This window comes from Halichoerus grypus, chromosome 9 (genome assembly GCF_964656455.1).
Source record: "Halichoerus grypus chromosome 9, mHalGry1.hap1.1, whole genome shotgun sequence".
Taxonomy (NCBI): Eukaryota; Metazoa; Chordata; class Mammalia; order Carnivora; family Phocidae; genus Halichoerus; species Halichoerus grypus.
The window spans coordinates 9916657-9936840 of NC_135720.1; the positions used below are offsets into that span (position 1 = coordinate 9916657).

The following is a 20184-nucleotide window of genomic DNA, read 5'->3' on the forward strand; positions in this document are numbered from 1 at the left end:
GTGAGAAATACATTTTTGTTGTTTATAAGCTAAAAAAAAAAAACAGAAAAAAACAATGTGGATTTAGTGTTGCCAGGTTTTAGCAAAAACAAAAACCCAGATAAATACAAACAAGATGCCCAGTTAAATTAGAATTTCAGATAAACAACAGAAACTTTTTGTGTATGTTTTGCTTCTTTTACAATTATTGCCTGAAACACAGTTATACTAAAAATTATTTGCCATTGATCTGAAATTCAAACTTACCTGCAAATTTACCTGGCAACTCCATGGTCTCCATTAGGTGCTGCCAGAGAGGACAGAGTTCTGGCCCTGGAAGTCTACGCTGTTAGGGAAATGGGCCTCCAGTTGGGATGTTCATGTGATTCCATCTCTGGGAGATAAGCAGGCATCCCCGGCTGGGAGGCCAAGTTCACAAGGCACCTGGAGAGGGGACGCTCATAAAGAAAATCTTCCTTTTGAGAGCTCCTATAAAAATAATAATTAGCTTTATCGGGAGCTTTGTATGTGAGTATGCTCTGTAATCATTCATTTGTTAATTGCTACAGCATCCTGTTGAGGTTGGTAAATACTTCTACTACTTTCATTTTGCAACGAAGTAAACAGCGACAGAGGAGGAGGCTGACTCACGGGGCAGCCCAGCAGGCCAGGAGAGGAGAGTCGGGTGTGGCCTCACGTCCTGTGCAATGGGTTTGCAGGTGAGCTTGCCCTACGGCTGGTGCTAGCAACCTAAAGGCCCAAATAAAACTCTGATGAAAGGAGTAAAGAAAATGCTCTGAGCTGCCTGAAAACTCCCGTTCTGAACAGCTCCATTGCTGGTAAATGAAACAGCTCCAGAACAAATACGTGTAGAAAGGAAACTATTGAAAACAGATGATTTTCCCCAAAGGAGGGACTAGCTCCTCCAGCCTTTGTTTCTCTCCAAGCACAGGTGAATGTTCTTGTCAGTGCATGGAAAAGGAAGACCGTAAGAGAAGCAGAATCGTCCCACCTGTAATAACAGCAGTGGACACTGACTATCTCCCGTACCAAGGAGTTTACATATCGGATTGAATTTAATCTCCACAACCAGCCCACACGCTCCGACTGTCCCCACTTTGCTGACAGGCAAGCGTAACTCAGAGGGTAAGAGAGACTTCTGGAACACCCACAGCTGTGAAGAGAGGAGGAGGGCTTCAAAGCCGGGCCTGGCCTGACTCAAGTGCATGTACCATTTTCTGCATAAACTCTTCCACCCACGCCCAGAAAACATCCAGCACACCGAAGCTCTCCCAGAAGGCTCTAGGGAAGGATCCTTCCTTGCCTCAGCCCAGCTTCTGGCGACTGCTGGCAAACCTTGGTGTCCTTGGCTTGAAGACGCACCACCCTCGCTCCGCCTCCGGCGTCCCATGCTTCTCCCCGTGTGTCTTACTGTTTGTGCCTAGATTTCTCTCTTCATACAGGGACACCGGTCATTGGACTCACTTAGGATCTACTCAAGTATGACCTCATCTTAGCTTGATTGTGTCTAGAAGGACCCTATTTCCAAATAAGGTCACAGGTGCTGGGGGTTAGCATTTGAGGGTATCTTTTTGGGGCACACAGTTCTACCCACTTGAGTCCCACTATCTTCTTGTCTCTTCCCTTCCCTCTCCTTCACTTTCTACATTCCAGGCCATTTGCTGCATTTCTTAAACATCTCTCCTCCATCCCATTGTCTTGATTCTGTCCCTAAGTGAGCTGGATGACCCCAGGGCGCCCCCTCTCTCTTCCTCTTTGTCCTGTGGGTTTCTCTTTCAGCCAGCTGCCTCAGGGAGCCTGGCGCAATGTGAATTTTGTCGTGGCATCTGCTGCCTAGATTTCCAAATGGCTCCCACAGTCTTTGGGATCAAATCGGGAGCCTGATTTCCCCTGCGGGCTAACCTCCGGGCCTGTCTTCATTTGCAGTGGTCTCAGGAGTACCAGGGTTCCCCCCAAAGCCCCCCACACCTTCAAGTTCCTACGCTTCACAAACATTGTTCCCTCTGCCCACAATCCCCCGGCCTCTGCTCTCTTGCTCATTTGCCTCCTCGTGGATGCTTCCTGCTCCCTCCCACCCCTGGGCTGAGTTAGTTGACTTTCATTTGTGCCTCTAGAGACCCCAATTCTAGTAGAAGGGATCTGCCACAGGAAATCAGGCCCCAGGCAATGAGGTCAGGAAGGTGGGCACTGGCTAGGTATGGCGGGGGCTGGCCATCTCCCAAACAGCCTTACAAGGTGGAGTTAACTCGGTGCAGAGTTAATGGTGGGGAGAGAGAGAGACAGAGAGAGAGAGAGAACACATCTTTCAGGGACAGACTTATTAGCCAGGCTCATGCTTTGATCATTTGTAACAGGAAAGCTACTTTATTGATCTAAGTAGGAGCTGAAGTGCTAGACACCAGGGTCCTCCAGCCAACCCACACTCTCCTGGTCCTGCCACCCGGAAAGGTAAGCTGTCAGAAGATCCCGTGAGCCTGGAGTCAGACAAGGAGAATCCGTTTCACGATTTCCATGTTGGGTGGTACCAGGCCGAACAGCCTTGGATGTCCTTCTGCATCCTGCAGACGTACCTGCCGTGCCGCCCGGACAGGTGAGTTCTGGGCAGGATCGGTCCTCACCGGAGGTGCCTGAATGGGTCCTGCAACTTGGATCGGGTCACAGGCCGTGTGGCTGTATGAGGTGTGCGTTTAGTATAAACTTTACCGGAGATAGGGGAGAGGCGGGAGTGGGATAGAGGCGTGTTTACCCCAGAGCTTTCCAAAGTGGTGTGCTGAGAATGGGTTCCGGATGTGATGTCCCTCGGGGACAGCAGAGTCCCCTGGCTGGTCACCTCTAGCTGCACTGTGTCTATGCCGGTGGTGGGTTGAATCGTATCCCCTAAAAAGACAAGTTCAAGTCCTAACCCCCATACCTGTGACCGTATTTGGAAATACGGTCTTTACAGATGTAATTAGTTAAGACGAAGTCATACTGGTGTAGGATGGGCTGATGTCCTCAGGTCCCAGTTACCCCTCTGGTGAAACCAGCGCACCAGCTCCCCCGCCTCTCCCTCATCCTCCCCACCTCCGTCCCTTTGCTTACATCTTCTCTGAGGGGAAAACACCAATTCCTTCACCTTCTTGTCATCTGCAGGGCAGTTTAGACCAGCAACAACTGGGCCTGCTCTCAGAGCCACTTGAGCGACTTATCCAAGGAGTGGAGGCTCATTTTGAAGGAAATTGATGAAGATTCACACAGATAACTGTGCACTCAATTGCCCTTGAGCAGTTATTCAAAAAGTACAGCTTGAAAAAAATATAAATTATTGAATAATTACAACATGCAGATTACAAACAGAAAGTAAGGATCACCTCCATTTGCATATGGGGAAACTGAAGCTTAGCTGGGTAAGCAACTTGCCCAAGATGGATCCAGGCATTGAACCTGAAACGATCTGACTTCAAAGCCCTGCCTTTAAACTATATTACTAAATCGACTTCAAAAGATATAGCCTTGTAAATATTTGGAAGGGCTTGCCAAATTTTCCCTATTCTTTCTGTAATTTTAGTATTTTATAGACATTTGCTGCTCTAGTGGATATAAGATACCTAAAGAAATTCAGGATGGTGATCTATATCTCAGTTATTCTTGACAGTTTATTTTCTCACTTAGTAGTAAAAGTAACAGTTATTAGTTGGTCTGGAGCCTACAAGACTGATTAGCAATTCTGGTAAATTTATAGAGAGTTCCCTGAATAATCAGTGTATTGTGTTATAGCTTTGGCAAAGGACTGTCTCTTTTTTCTTCCCTGAAGTTCAAGTATAGACATATTCATATATTTTCTTTTAAACCCTTGAATAATAATTCTCTTTCAACGCAAATTTGGTGTTGCATGAGCTTCAGGCATCCTATGAAATTCTTAGCCAAATAAAATAATAAATTACTCATTTTTTCAAAGTCTTTTCTGCCAAACAATATCCAGTTAGCTTTGGCCTAAATGAAGTTTTTTAGCTTAATTACTAAACTAAATGAAACTGGGATGAGGGAAATCCCTCTTTTACTCAAGCAGCAAATTCGAAGCTCGTGTTACTAAAATGCCCTCAGTCTTCTGTCTCCAAAGCCAGTAAATGGTCTTCTGTCTCCTTGCTCTCGGGAACTTTAATCACAGGCCATCCTTGATATGCTCACAGACACACACTGCACGGAACGGGGTCCAGTGATCCTTCTTTACACGCATGTCCTGCCTGACAGGATAAATCAACAATTTCAAGGCCTTGGATGGAGTCCAAATGCCATTAGTGGAGTGAAGATTCTGCACCAACATGCAAAAGACAGTTAGCTCTGGGCAGGACCAGCTATGTAATTTGCAGGCCTCGTGCAAAATGAAAATGCAGGGCCCCTTGTTCAAAAATGATGAAGCATTTTGAGACAGCAACAACAGAGGACTGGGCCCTCTGAGCATGGGCTTGGGCAACTGCACGAGCCACACACCTGTGGGGGGCTGTCCTTCCAGCTTTCAGACCCCTCCTTCTGCCACCTGCCATCTGGACCTTTCCTCCTACCCCAATATTTCATCAGTCACTGAGGCTGATTCTGACCATTGCAAACATACCCATTTTCCCTCTCCCTCTCCGGATGCCTCTTACCTCCAGTCACTCTCTGCCACACCCACCCTGCTCTCTGCAGCCTGGCTTGCTCACTGTAGAGGTCCTGTCCTGCCCTGTGGATGAGCCTTGGGAGGCTTCCCATTGCCCTCGGTGGAAAGCCAAAAACAAGCACCTAGACCCTCATACCTTACCCTTTCTGTCCCACTTCCTCTAGCATCTTCGGCTCATGCTGGTGTCTTAGTCACCCTGGCCTTCTCCCGTGTAGCTTCTCTGACGGAACACTCCTCCAGCCTCCTTGCCTTCTCCGGGGCTGCCCCCTGGCCTTTCTCTCTGTCTTCACCTGGCCCCTCCTAGTCAGCTGGCAGGTCTTGGCGTGAGTATAATGTCCTTGGGAAGCTTTCTCTGCCTCCCAGACCAGGACGGATCCCCTGGCTGCCCGCTCCCTGGCATCCACTCCGCTCATTGATACAACTCAGTCCGCTCGCCCAGTGTGTCTCCTGCCCACGAAAGTGTGGTCCCAGGGTGCCTGCTCCCTCATAGAAACTGCAGAGATTTGTTGGTGGATGGGTTGTGGTTCAAATTCAGCATCCTGGAGAAAAAGAACTATTGTCATTTAGTAACAAGGGAGCTGTTTATGCTCTGGCTGTTTCTCTGTAAAAGGCTGTAGAACACAGACCTTCTGAGCAGCTAGCGGCTCCCGCGGAAGACGGTGTAACCCACTGGAAGGAGTACTGCTCACTGAAGAGCCCACTGCTTGTGTTGCTACTCAGTATGTGTGAAAAGCTATCATTCTGGGATTATGTGTGATTTTTAAGGTTCCTTCTGTATTCTTCTAGTTTGTGACAATATGCAGATACTACTTTGATAACCATGATGAACCACCCCCTCCCCAGGAAATTTCCTTTAAAAAAAAAAAAAGTACCAGGCAAGAGGAATTTCCTACAGGGGTTCATTTTCTTTGCAAATGTGTTTCCTCTGGCTGGAAAGGGGAAACATCTTTCCTCCCCTGCTCCACACACTGCAGAAGAAGGGGTATGAAGAGGAAGTTAAGTATGGTGTCAATGGCACCAATTAATATTCTTATAAAAAAATTATATGAAAGTAAGAGAACGAACGTAGCCATAAAGCTAAGCCATGAGTGCTGCTGATCCCCAGGGATGGTGTTTACTGCTCTTGAGGTCCTGAGCTTTGAGAAAAGGGGGGACAATTGCCTACAACTCCAAGACCATGGCTGTCAGAGCAGTGGTTTCTAGCCTCCTGGATTATCGATCCTCAAACACTTTTTTCCTTCTGTTATATTTGTTTTCTGCTATTTAGGCAAGAAAGGAAAAGAAACAAATTTAAGACAAGTCTATGGGATAGACTAGATGGGGATCAGAATGTGTAATAAGACTAAGGGGTTAGATGAACATGAAGCAGTTTATACCAGCGCCAGATGGGGTGACCCACTGTCCCTGTTTGCCTGGGACCGAGGAGTTACCTGGACCCCAGACTTAAAACTGAGATGATCCTGGACAAACCAGAGTGAGCTGATGATTCCTGAGAAAGCAGACAGGGCTCCAGGCAGTGCCTGTCTTGGGCCCCGCCCCCTGTGGGCCCCGCCTCTTCTGGGCCCCGCCCCCGCGTGTTGCCACTTGGCTCAGCCTCTGGCCCCCAACACTCCCCATGAAGAGCTCATAGTACCACCGTTTTCCAGGGCAGTTTTGAGAATCGACTCTGACCTGAACTTGGGAACCCAGACCATAATTTCATCTTTAGCGTGACCCTCAGTTTTTCATTTTCTAGAATGAACCCCCTTTAACTTTAGTTTTTAAATGGTTTGTGATTTCAGAGAAAACAGGATCCTGGTATGAACTCAGATTTTGATACATTCGAACTGTCAAAATTGTTCCCTTTAAGTTGCACTCAATGCAAATTTCAGTTCCTAAAAAACCCAAATAAGGTAATAAATGTTAAGGGAAGGAGGTTTGATTTATCTCTTCCTAAACTGATGACCTAGTAGGAAAATTGCTGATCGAGGAAAAACACGTCGGGGTTCATGCTAACACAGAGACACACTCATAGCTGTCGGAGTGATGATTCTATTTCTGCTGCAGGGGGTGAAGACAGGAAAGTTAGAGCAGCTTCTAAGGGAGGGCTGCCATTAAGATATTTAATGTGGTGTCCCACTTCATATACACCACCCCGAAGGGGTCCAGTATCCCAGGAAGTAGATGACGTCAGCATCCCGCTTTACAGAGAGAGACGTAGAGAGAGTAAGTGGCCTGAGGACAGGCATCCAGGTCTGGTTGTCTCCCACCCCTACCTGGCCACGTCTCCTTTTCTTCAAAGGGTGGGGAAGTCTATTTCCTAGCGTCTTATAGCCCCTCATGCTAGATCAGCCAACCGGAGCTGAGACGTCATTGACAGAGAACTAACCATCTCCAGCGGAGTAACAGAGATGAAACAGAAGCTGCTTTTGCTTGTTTAAAGAAAGCATCTTGATACCCTTTATTTAGGGAATTGTTCTTTATTGATTAGGAAGAACTTTCATATTCACTGAGATGACAAGGAAGAGCTGCAGCGGTAATGACAGCAATAGTAATAATAAATGTGCCCATAATGCAGGACTCGTCGCATGCCAATGAGGACACTGAGGCTCTGGGAGGTGACTGAACTGGCATTTTGTCCCCAGGCTAACCCCAACGTTCAAGCTTTTTGTGCTTTATCACATGGTCATTTCTTAGCTTATTTATCTCATTTTACAGCTGAGGAAACGGAGACGCTTGGAGGCTAAAGGACTTGCTAAGTTCTCACGCTTAGAAGGCGCCGAGCTGGAGCTCACACCCAATGGCCAGTAGCCTCTGCATAGAGAACACCGAGCAGGTGCCCGTGAGACACTGAAAGGCTTTCGATGTTGAATCAGCCCAGAGCCCAAAACCCCATGGAATGATGTGCCTCTGAGATAAGAATTCGTACCAGTTAGTGATCTCTTGGTTGCATGGGACAGAAATCGCCAGAGCTAAACAAATAAGGAAAATGTAAGTTTTCAGAAAATGTCAAATAGAAGCTGGAATGAGCTTGCAGCCGGGCCTCGGGGAGGTACCAGACTTCAGCCTGGGAAGAAATCAGGGCTTTGTCTCTGGTTTCTGTAGACCAGTTTCCCTTGCTCCCCAGTGCAACGGGTGGAACATGGCCACTGGCCACACCCACATTTACACATTTTAAGTCCAGCTTGGGAAAAGTTTCTTTGTTCCATTTCATTCTCCGGGAGAAGGGCCAGTGAGTGGCCAAGTCTGGGTAGGGTATGCGCCTCTCGTCCCCACAGCTGTAGACAGGAGGCAGGTGACAGCACAAACAAGGCCAGCCCAGCTCCTTGGGACCGGGGAACGAGGGTTACCAGAGACCTGGGAATCACATAGTAAGCTGGGCATATGACCCAGTGTATGTCCAGGTGTCAGAACTCAAGTCAGAACGAAGCAGTAGAAAAAACATCTAGACAAAAGCCATGGTCCAATTAAACAGTGCTTACATTAGTGAATGTATATTTAACCAGCTATTTATCTCATTAAAATCTTCCAGAAAACATGTATGTACCATAAATATTGTCTTTGATCAACTGTTTTTAAAGTTGTTTTTTTTTTTAATTTTATATTTGTGTAATGATAACTTAGTGGGGGAAATGGGCTAATATAACTTCCATCCAATCACGTGGATGGGCCCAAGACTTTTAATATGTTTTCTGGAACAAAGGAGTCTGCTGTGATAGATTTTCCCAGCTAAGATCCTCCTTGTTCCTGAAGTTCCCTTGTGAATAAATATCACGGTCTTTTTGCAAGAGAGTCAAGATGGAAAATTAGCAGATGTGAAATATTTGGCTCTTGATGATGGATGCTGCCCAATCCACCCCAGGTCCTTTCTCTCCAGAAAGTTACTGAACTATATTCAGATGATAAAACAAAACAAAACAAAAAGCACAACACCTCCAACCCCGGTGGCTGTTAGCTATGTGCCCCAGTTCATTCCTGAAATGCGGTGGGACTGGGAATATCGACACATCCGCGCTGGCCCGTAAGGATTTCAGATCTAATTCCTTGTGGAGGAGAGTGAGGTCCGAGTCAGAGGGATAGCTCTCTCTGAGGGTGACGGTTATCGTGGAGCAGGGGCCATCTTCTTCTGCTCCTAAAAGGCTGCTTAAAGCTTGGCCTTCCTCCTGGTCTCTTTTCAGAGAATCTCCGCCACAGGTTCACACTCAGCCTTTGTTACTATTTTAAGTTGGTTTGGATGATTTCCACGCCAACTCTCAAAGCATCGGGATCTGTAATTATATTTTGCAAGAGGTATTAGCCGCTGCCAACACATTTTACAGTTTCGTGTTGCAAGGCGGGAGCCGTAACTTTTTGCCACATGGTTATTTAATTCCATACAGTACAGAGAGGCTTAGTCATATCTGTGGCCTCCACAAGGAAGTGGGGGGGCATCCTGCTCCGGCAACATTCCTGCTGGGCGTGGCTTCCCTGCATGGAGGTGTTTCACGCCCCCCACGTGACCGCCCCCTGCTGTCAACAAGTGATTCATTGTCAGCTCCCAGGGAAAAACAGACTGTGGAGGAAGGTGCTATACGGTGATACATTTGGGGGTTTTTCTGCCTTCTACTGGGTAACCAGGACCTTATTGTCATGCATTCGAGGTGGAAGTGTGACGCAATTAAACTGATTTACAAAAGCCACATACAGAAACTAGTCTTTTTTTTTTTAGCCTCGGTGTGGTTAAGGTTTACTTCCTCTGCATATTTATAGTGGAGACTTTGGGGCATGGCTGGGGGAGAGCCAGCTTCTGATAGCAGGTCTATTTGCTGGTTACTGCTTCTGCAATTTATACTTTCCCCCCAGTTTTACAAGGAAAAGGCCTTCCTGGTCTCAATTAGACATGAAGGTTGTGTTTCTTTGCAGTCACTGGCCGGTCCAATGTGGAAGCCAATGAGCACGAGCAGGGTGACCAGTTGGAAACAGATCCAGAGAGGGGCACAGGGATGGGAAACGCTGCACCAGATTATTTGAGATCCAGAATATCAGAGTTTAAACTCTCTTGATTCAGTGTACCAACTGGCTCAAAAATAGACCTGAAAATGCATATAAAAGCAAGAATAATTTTCTATCATAGGCAGCCTGGACATCTCAGCGAGTCCATTTTTAGAAAGGGAAGAAGGTAAGGTTAATGAACCTCAACACCTGCTTTGTTTTCTTCCTCTGCTCTAAAAATTCCGCCTGGTGAGGTTCTGGTGCACTTCATAGATATTATATTTAAAGGACAAGAAGCAGCATGGCTGGGCGGTTCGTGAAACATGCTAGAAACGTAATGAGGCCGATTCTAGACTCGCCAGTAATTCATTGGGAGCCCCTGGCCATGTTTCTTAACCTGCAGAGTTTTCCAGGATAAAATTCATACTCCTTCACCTTGGGGTTTTGAGGAGTTGCCAATGAGACAGCTTGTGAAGGCTGGGAAAATATAAATGGTTCATTAGATGGTGGATTGGGCTGCTGGAATCGGGCAAGTGCACAGGGAGGGGTGACTCATGGAAAAGGCAGGGTTCCACCTGGAAAGGAAACTCACTTGGTGTGTCAACAGGAAGGAAGAACAAGTCCCTAGATTCATGGCTCCCTGCCTGACCTGCTCCTGGGTCAACATCTGAACCCCAGGATCATCTCAATGGCTCGTTCCTTCAAATCCAATCTGTCCTGTTCTCAGCCTTACTCTAGTTAGCAGGGGGAGCAGACACTTTTCTGCAGTGACCTGTCTCTGCCTTTAGTTATGTAAATTCCATGGGGAAGTCCTGGAGATCTGTGTGGAAATGCTTCTTTCATTCCAGGAGGGTCTGATCTAGAAGCACAGAGCACTTCCCCAGCCCTCCCCCCTTCCCCTGCTCTGGCAGAGGGGCCCCAACCCCCACTCAGCACCAAAGAAGGCAGGTGGACCGTGCCTGGGAGGGCTGACAGCCCATCACCCATTGTCATGATGCCAACATCAGTAACCTCTGGAAACAACTTTCCATCCACTTCCAGGTAGTAAAGAAAAAGCTCATCGTTTATGTTGCAGTGTATAATCTCTGTAAAGCGGGCCACAAAGAGGCCAGAGGGCCTCTTTGTTTATTTTCCATTTGATTTGGGAGATTTGGAGGGGGTCATAGGGTTTCTACCACACTCCTTAACAGAAGAATCATTCACTCTCCAAAAATGCAGCAAAGCCAATAGAAAGAGAAGAGGCTTCTGGTTACAGATCGAATCTGCCAGTTGGCAAATGGTATTGGAGATGTTGCTCCAAGAGCTTCTTCTGGACCTGACTTCTCCTTCTCAACCAGACACAGCAACTCTGAACTTGTGAGACGCGCAGTCTCAGCCACGGCATCCCTGTTCTCTGGAATCTTCTTTTTCACTTGGCTTCCTGGAGTGAGCCCCACACCGGGAGAGGCCTGGCCTGGCTCCTTTTCCCACTGAGCTGTTTATCCAGTGTCCAGATTTCACATGTTCACTTTGATGTCCTCAAACTTTGCTCAGCACACTGTATTTGCAGTGGAAATGAAAGTTCCAGATCTAAAGCTACATTTAACCTCCACAGATAGGCTTGCTCTGGGCTCCACGTTTCCCCTTCTTGAATCCTGGAAAGCACCATGCTTTATAATATGCATCACCCCTTCCTATACCTGGTTTCACTGGACTTTTAGAAATAACCTGGGAAGTAGCTGGCCAGGTGTTCTTAGCCCCATTCTACAAATGGAGAAACCGAGGCTCAGAGCAGTTAAGTAGAATAGTTCTACGGTCATACAGTTGATATGCCCCAGAACTTGATTCTAGGTCAAAGCTTCCACATCTGCATGCTCATCTCTTTTTAAAGAGCCCTTTTTTATGCTTCAAACCTCTTTCTGCTCTGCAGGGTTCAACGCTAGAATAATAGGAAAGTGGTGACTCATAGCTAACTTCTGACTTCTTTTGTTACGTGTACAAAATAAGGCTGTCTACCAATTTTTTCCAGAGAACACATTACGTCTCTAACAGTGCTCTTAAACCCCTCGCACACAGCGAGCGCCCCACGGACCCGTGATGCATGTTGTCGTCCGGAAGGAAAAACAACACATGCCTCCAACGCTCTAAAAATAAGGGATTCTATGAAACTAACCACAAAGAAGAACGGAAGGAGAGCATGTCACCTGTTCTAACACCATCAGCCGGTTACCTAGAACCCCGTCAAAAGTGCCGCTCTGTGCGGAGGGCGGCCGCGGCGGTGGCCTGCCCTGAAGCACCGTCTTATCACCACCGTCGCTTAGAACTGCCACGTGTGGTGATAATACAAAACGGGCCGACTAGTTGGTTTTCTTCTTACGTTTTAATTCTCTACAGACCAGGGGCGCCTGGGTGGCTCAGTGCGTTAAACGTCTGCCTTCGGTTCAGGTCATGATTTTGGGATCCTGGGATCGAGCCCCGCATCGGGCTCCCTGCTCCGTGGGAAGCCTGCTTCTCCCTCTGCCTGCCGCTCCCCCTGCTTGTGCTCTCTCTGTCAAATAAAGAAATAAAATCTTAAAAAAGAAAATTCTCTATAGACCATGTGCCTCGCTTCCTCCTCTCTCTTCAGTACACCACCAAGTATAACCAGTGATTCATGTTACCCATCAGATCAGAGTTTTTCAAAATTATTTTATTTTATTTTATTTTTAATAAATACATTTTACTTCCTTCTGCTTGGTTGCCAGATCCTGCCTCCCCCAGGCTGGTTCCCCTCAGCTGCCTGCAGGCTCCCATCAGCCAGGCTTGAGGCAGTGAGAACGAACGCCCGCTCCCCATTAGGGGGTGGGGACCGGGGTCCATCCGCTACTCCCACTCCCACCCAAGCACGGTACGGTTGAGCAGTCTGCCAGGTTGGCCTCTGCCCCAATCCTGGTTTTTTTCTGGCCCTGAAATCCAGCACTGAGTGTCAGGCCAGGAAACTGGCATTTCCGCGCGCCCCCCCACCCCGTCCTTGCCACCTACTTTCTCCCTGTCCCCTGGTCCTCTGTAGCCTCACTAGCTGACCCCTGCATCAACCTGGACAGAGCTCCCTAGGACGGTGACACTGGCATTTCCTGAAGCTAAGAACTGTCCTTGGGCAAACCTCTGCTGTCAGCCTCTCTTCCTACACCAGCCTCAGCGGACTGAGATCAGTGCTGCTCCCCGATAGGCAACGGTGGAGGGGGCCTCCCCAGTAGGAGGGGGCCTGCGGTCAGCGGTGTGCTGGTAAATGTGAACCACCAGCTCTCTGGAAGAAAAGAGCCCTGCATTGTAGGGTTTGCTCTGCAGTGTACGTATTCCCACCGGGGCCTATCTCAAGCCGTCCCCCTGACATCGCTGAGCACCGAGTTGGGAAGAGATGTGCGGGGACACACGGGGATAAAGTATTTGCGCTAAACAGATACAGTCAATGTAAATCACCTCAACAGCATAGAGAAAATGTCAATAATGAGGAAGTGATGAGTTTCAGGTGGTTATTGCTTCTATTTTTGGTATATTCAATGTGTAAGTTTATATAGTTTTAACTTTTAATAATGGCTGTGTTTAACACCAGCTTGCAAAATTCCTGAACATTGAGCAGTTGGTTCTCTCGAGCCTGCCCAAGCCGCTACCACACATCGCTGCTTGGTGTGACCCCCGGGCCCCGGCCTCCCATGGTTGCTGTTCAGCTCACTTCACCAGCAGCGCAGGATCTCAGCATTCCTACTAGCCAGGGCCATGGGGCCTCTATTCTCCGGGCTGCCAAGTTCAATGCATAAATCCCAGTTCGCATTCTATTGGGCCTCCAGCGGCCTGTGACAGGCCCTCCTTCTTGGAACCCTACCCCACCATTCCTTCTTGCCTTACCTTTATCTCTTTCCAAGGGCCTTTGTTCTTCTGGGGAAACTGTCCATGTTTCCCAGGGTCTGACCATGACTTCTTTCATCTGCCGTTCTCCTTACTCTGAATGTGAACGTGGATGCTTCCCCAGTCCAGACCTTTGGCCCAGATCCCTCTTTTGCACCCCAGTGTCACCTGTACAACCGTATCATGAGCATCTCATAGTCAACACGTACCACCAGCCAGACCCCACCCTCCCATTGTTCTTTATTAATATTCCACACTCAGGCACTCCTGCTCTCATTCATTCCATCAATATTTATTACCTACTGTGTGCTTGTCACTGTGCCTTGTGCTGATAATGCAGCCCTGAATAAGCCACTGTCCCAGGCCTCACCTAAAAGAAATGGCGTCACCATCTACTTGGTGACCTAAACCAGAATCCTGGAGTCATCCTCCCACGTTGCATATTTACAATGATTTGGTCAGTAAGTCTAAGCTCTTCTTCTACTTCCGAAACAAGTCTGGAATCCTTCTTCCTCTTCCTCCCACCATGACCATCTCTTCTCAGGTCCTTGTACTTTCTCTTCTGGATGCTGCAGGAAGCCCTCACTGGCCTTTTCAGCCAGGGACTGCTGCGTCCCAACCCATCCTCCATAATGCTGGCATAATGAGACTTCAGAAACCACATTTATGACATTGCTATTTCCCTGTGTAACATTATCCTAAACACCCTCCTAACCTTTAGAACAAAATCTATGCCCCTTGGCATGATAGAAAGGGTCTTCTGTGTTACCTGGCTCCTGTCTACTTCTTGGTCTTCTCGTCCCCATTCTTCTTGGGACTTATGCTCTGGTCACAGAGACCTTTCTCAGGCCATTCCCTTCGCCTAGAATCCCTCCACCCTCCCACCCCACCCCACCCCATTCCCTTCTTTGACTCCCTGCTCCCCTATTTATCTTTCAAAACTTGTTCTGATGCAAGTCTGCCAGGATGGCTGTGCAGTGGGCCTTGCAGAACAAGGGAGGGGCGCCATGCACACCTGTAGTCGGCACAGATCCTCAGGACAATTTTCAGGCATATGGTAGTCGAGTGTATATGGTAGTCAAGTGCGGAGTGCCACAGAGACCATCAACAGGGCTGCTCCTGTCCGTTCCTCCGGGAAGTGTCTGCTGGGCCGCCCCACCCGCGTTCGGAGGCTCTTCTCAGTCATGGCCGAGTCATACCATCCTGAAATCATCTGTTGATTAGTCCCGGAGGTTCTTTGGAAAACGAGCTCTTAAAGGAGGGGATGGGGTCTTTTATCTCTGTATCCCTGACAGCAAGGAGTATGCAGGGTCCCTAGTAAATGGTCCATAAATGTTTGTTGAGTGAATTAACGTAATACAGGGGTAGCCAAGGGCACGGACCCCCGAGCGAATCCCCGGGCTGCTTCTCCCCGGTCGTGCGGCTGGGGCTCGTCACTCCGCAGGGCAGTCACTTCATGTGATGAGCGCGAGGCCTCAGGGAGGAGGGTGGCTGTCCAGCTTCCAGCCAGCACATACCTAACAACTGGCAACTCTTATAATGATGGAATATTGGCAGGTGCCCAAGCTCCTTCTCTGTTGTGCTTTACAGTTCACGTTTCTGGTCTCCCTCCATCGCTTTATTGTTATTTTAACCTTCCTGATTTTTACTAGAGAAGCGGCATAATCCTGATGTTACAGGTGTTTTTGACTGGCAGCTCTTGGGTCGGAGTGGGCGGGGTGGGATGCGGGGGTGGGTGTGAGAGATGGATTGCGGCTCCACGAGCGATGTGGGAGCGAAGGTAGCGCACGTCCATGCCAGCTAAAACCCCACGGAAGGGCTGTCAGAACCCTCCGGATTGTCTGGCAATTCCAACTGCCTCCGGGCTTGGAGGCTGGCCTCATTTGCATATCGGCTCCCCTGCCTTCCCGGGTGGGAGGTGCGCTTCCTGCCGCCGCCCACAGTCGGCTGGAGTCCGACCTCCCAGATGTGTTTGACGATGTTGCCCCCTAGGGATCAGGCCCAATTTTCAATGACGATTGACTTGCTCGCTGGAGCTCGCCTATCTGTGTGCTGTGTTAGCAACTAGAGGGGTGCAGAAGTGACCCCTCCCTTCAAGGAACTGGACACCTTGATAAATCCTGGAAAAGCGTCAGCCAGGACTGGAAAGCTGAAGAACTCTGTGTACAACAATAGAGGGGTTATTGTGCCCTGACGGGGATTGCAATGAACGAGGGCGAGCAATCGTATTTATAGAGAGCTTTGCAATTCACAGGGAACTGCGACGTGCATTTTCTTGTTTGACCCTTTCAACCACACCAGTGACGATGGTATTAATGAAATAAACATTTTGTTGGGAGACTGACAGTTAATATCATCACATTTGGCCCCGGATGTGACTACTGACAACTGCCTAGACAGTCAACCGATATTATGTCTCATCGCAAAGGTCACACTTGAAAAAAAGGGTAGTTTCAGAGGGAAAAAAAAGTCCCCAAGAGTATGACTCACCAACATGACTTTTCTGTAGTACCTGGCTTTCTCCTCTGGCGTCTGCAGGAGCATCTGGAAAGATCAAAGCATGAGGTAGACAGATGGGATGCCTGGACAGGCCTTTCGTGGATAATTTTCAATTTCTGCCTTGCAACCGTGATCTCAGAAATTATGAGAAGGCACTTTTAGAATTAAAAGCATTTATTTTTTCAAAAAGATTTATTTATTTATTTGAGAGAGAGAGAGGGAGAGAGCATGAGCAGGGGGAGGGGCAGAGGGAGAGAATCTTTAAGCAGACTCCCCACTGAGCGCAGAGCCTGGATCTCATGACCCATGAGATCATGACCTGAGCTGAAACTAAGAGTCGGATGCTTAACTGACTGAGCCACCCAGGCACCCCATATTAAAAGCATTTAGCTTCATATATTCATAGGAATGGAAAATCAAAATTATTCTGAAGTCATGAGGTTTTTTAAAGATGCAAAACAACTCTCAAGCAGTTGCTTTTAAATCCCTCGCATTCGGGGCACCTGGGTGGCTCAGTCGTTAAGTGTCTGCCTTCAGCTCAGGTCATGATCCCAGGGTCCTGGGATTGAGCCCCGCATCCGGCTCTCTGCTAGGCAGGATGCCTGCTTCTCCCACTCTCACTCCCCCTGCTTGTGTTCCCTCTCTTGCTGTGTCTCCCTCTGTCAAATAAATAAATAACATCTTTTAAAAAAAGAGAGAGAGAGAAGGTTTAAAAAAAAATCCCTCACATTCAAGCTTAAATCACAGTGCCATTGTCACATCATAATCTATTTGAGTGAGTTAAACCAAATAGTGGCGAAGGGTCCTTTTCTTCCTTTAATCTTTGAGAAAAAAATAGGGAGCTCCAAAATTATGCCAAACAGTCTATCACTAGTCTCTATTGCTCCAAACATTCAACGTCCACACACGTTGAGCTGGTGTTTTTCTATCCCAGATGTATTCTATTCCCCTCCAAGAAGTGAGGAGTGACTAACCCTCAGGAATATGGTGCCAAGAGCAGCCACTAAAAGAGAGAGAGACAAATCAGAGAATTTCTCCCTGGAGATTGTGAAACACTCTTTTTCAGGAGACAAAGCATCTTTCCCAGCTTCCCCTCACATCTCTGTGGCCAGGGCTGGGTCACATGTTGATTGCATCTCCCACTGGCCAGGGAGTTTGTTTGGACAATTCTTTGGCGGGGGAGGTAGAATGGATATTGGGATGTTAACCACCACTTTGGATACTGTTTCTGGAAAATTTGATAGCCAGACCAGCTGTTGTCTGGTTTAAGGCAGATCAGAGGCCTTGCTGCTTCCTTTAGAGGGTCTTTAGTGATTAAATGAAAGCAAAAAAAAAAAAAAAGAGAGAGAGAGAGAGATGTAATTATATTTGTACTCAAAATTTGGAGAGCAGGGCATACCTGTTATGTACATGCAGACAATTTATGTTCTTATGGAAAAATTCTTCAATTCCAGGAGCCGTCCCATCAACAAGCAGGGGAGGGGATGTTTGTTGGGTCTCTCTCCATGATGTGAGTCTCTCCATGACTCTCCAGGACGGTGGAGAGATCCCCTCAGGGCATCTGGGCAGTCCCTGGAATCACAGTGAAATTGCCCGAATAACCTCAACCCCCGGGAAAATACAGTTAGCCAAAATTAAAGTCTTCTGGTTTGCAATCGGAAGAGCATTATAAGTAAAATGGATCTTCTGACCTTACTTTCAGAGGGCTGGCCGCTGAATGCAGGACAATTAGAGTTTGTTTTCTCCAGGATCTGTCTGCCCTGTGAGACCAGCGGGGTCCCTAAGGTTCAGAAACAACAGGTACAGGGCAGAGTTTCCTTTCCCTGAGATTGTTGCTCTTTCCAGAAATACCTTAGCATCCTGAAATAGTTTCCTGGAAGTTGTAACTGGAGAACAGCCAGACCAGGGGAGATGCTTAATTTTGGGGCAAAAGTGAGGCTTGTGAGGTGTCCAGTGGGGAGACAGGCAAGAGATCTCCTCAGTTATGTCTCTGGGTCTTTTTAGTTCTGGGGGTCTTGGGTTCCAATCTGTCAAGGGATGAGCCTTTAACACATGTCCCTAGTAGTATATCTACCTTCCTGGATGGCTGCATATCCCCTTTCCTCCCTGCACTTTTATCTGACTATAACATTGGATGCTTTGAGGTTCTGAAAGCTGCGTAGTTACAAGAGAGAGCTCTCAATCAGAAAATTTGCTGCGGAAACCCAAAAGCGTAAGGCAGAGTTATGATGTGTTAATGTCGACTTTTACTATGAAAATGCATGTCCATTTCACACAATGTTATGTATGTGTAGACCCAGTTTCAAGAAAGCATGTTTATGTCTCAAATCACAGTAGCATCCGGTAAGTGCAAACACTGTTGGTAGTCTACCCAACAGGCACTCGGACATCTTCCTTGCTAACAGAACCCTGATTTTGTGCAGGTGTCTGTCCTCTCTGGGTTTCTCCTTTCCAACCCTAGAAGCAGAATCTTGATGACTCTGGGACTGGTAGTCCCGATGACTGGTTTAGAGTGAGGATATGACTAGTTCTGGCCAATGAGACATGGTGGGGGGAATCTGAGGCTTCTGGGAAAGGTTTCTTTGTTTCTTAAAATACAGAGAAGAAAGAGAACAGCCCCTCATCATCTTCTGGACTTTGTTATAGCTGTTTGTAATCTTGGGATGTGGCAGCCATCTTGTGATGATGAAGGGAACTAGCCTAAGGTCAAAACTGACTTACTGAGCATGCTAGACTGAAGAAATATAAACTTGCCTGGATCCTTGCAGACTTTGGAGTTGCTGAATGAATCAACCCTGAAGCAGCTCTACCCTTGAATTTCTTGTCATCAGATTAAATCCCTTGTTTAGACCATGTTGAGTTTAATCTGAAAGCATCCTAAACAATAATCCATACCCAACTACTGTCCCTATTCACAGGGTGCTGTATCCCCTCCCCCCAGAGCAGTTCTTTTACCCTCCATCTGAGCAGGAGTCCTTCTAAGATTTGGGGAGGCTCTCCATGCCTGAAGCTCACTTTGAAGGACAGAAATACTCATTGCTGATGGTAACCACCCGCATCCCTTCAGTATCTGCTCTGTGAGGCCAGTGCTAAACCCTTTGCCTACACTGTCTTATTTAATTGTGAAATGCCTCCATGAAGTGGGGACTCTTGTTATTTCCATTTGATAGGTAAGAAAGCCAAGGCCCACAAAACTTAAGTAGTTTTCCCAAGGTCTCAAAGCTAGCAAGTGATGAAACTAAGGGTCAAAACAGACTCTGGTCATGCCCTTACCCATCACCCTGACCTTGCAACTCTACCATCATGGGAACAGCACACATACATGGGGCAGAGACCTCGTTGCCTGACGGTTTCTCAGAATCAATACGTGAGTTCCCTGGGAGAGGTGAAATCTAATTAGATTCTAAAGGTAATGGAGTATATAAACCTCACAGCTTGACGTGAATTCTCTTGTGAGTTTTATTTAACCTCTCTGTACTTCAGATTCTCTATTTGTGAGGTCATGACAAAGAGACTTTCCACTGCTGCTTCCTCAGGATATGAGAAGATACACATGATAATGTATCTAAAAGCATTTTGCAATATTGCGAGGAAAAATACACCAAAAGCCAGGCCATTGTTAATGTGATTCTAATAATTCCTCCCAACTCTTTGGATGTTGATAGTGCAATGGGACATGATAATTTGTTGAAAAATTTCCATACCGCTCCTTAAAGTCTGAGAAGAAAAGGCTTTGTGGAAATATACATGAGAAATCAGATGAATTGGCAGCTACCCATCAAATATGTTTTAATGCTCAAGATTTTACATTGGACAGAAGGTAAGGTTGTGTTAAGTAAGGGGACATTGTTCCTATTTTATGTTGGTGTTTATAAAACATATGGAAAGAATGGGCCCTTTTTTCAAGGAAAAATTTCTTGCAGATATCTGATGTCAACCTAAATTATATTTTATGTTATTTAAATATGAACAAACTAAGACTAGGTACAACTTACAAACTAAAATTAATCTGGTCTACCAGTCCTTATAGATCAAATACAATTATAGAACTAAGATAAATTTATAAATTAGATAAAAACAAAATGACAAAACCAATAAAGTTCAGACCAGTAACATTAATTTAATAGGATGGGTGATACTGTTTTGTCGAAATAAAGTAAGTTGGGTTTAATAATATATAGAGCGAAACTCTTGTTTGGTCCTTTACTTACAGGTTCCAGTTTGAGGATTAAAAT

At 47.0% G+C, this 20184-nt stretch overlaps 1 long non-coding RNA gene across 2 annotated transcripts in view; it reads right to left on the minus strand.

Moving 5' to 3' along the window:
• Positions 1–7080: 7080 nt before the first annotated feature.
• LOC118550292 (uncharacterized) overlaps positions 7081–20184 on the minus strand; it is a 40828-nt gene continuing 27724 nt past the window's right edge. The window contains exons 3-5 of one of the 2 annotated variants that reach the window (XR_004924477.2): positions 17349–17521; positions 15941–15994; positions 7081–8883 (exon numbers count right to left, since the gene is read on the minus strand). This is a non-coding gene — a long non-coding RNA (uncharacterized LOC118550292). The remainder of the gene's footprint in view (positions 8884–15940; positions 15995–17348; positions 17522–20184) is intronic. The other variant, XR_004924479.2, reaches the window with a different exon arrangement.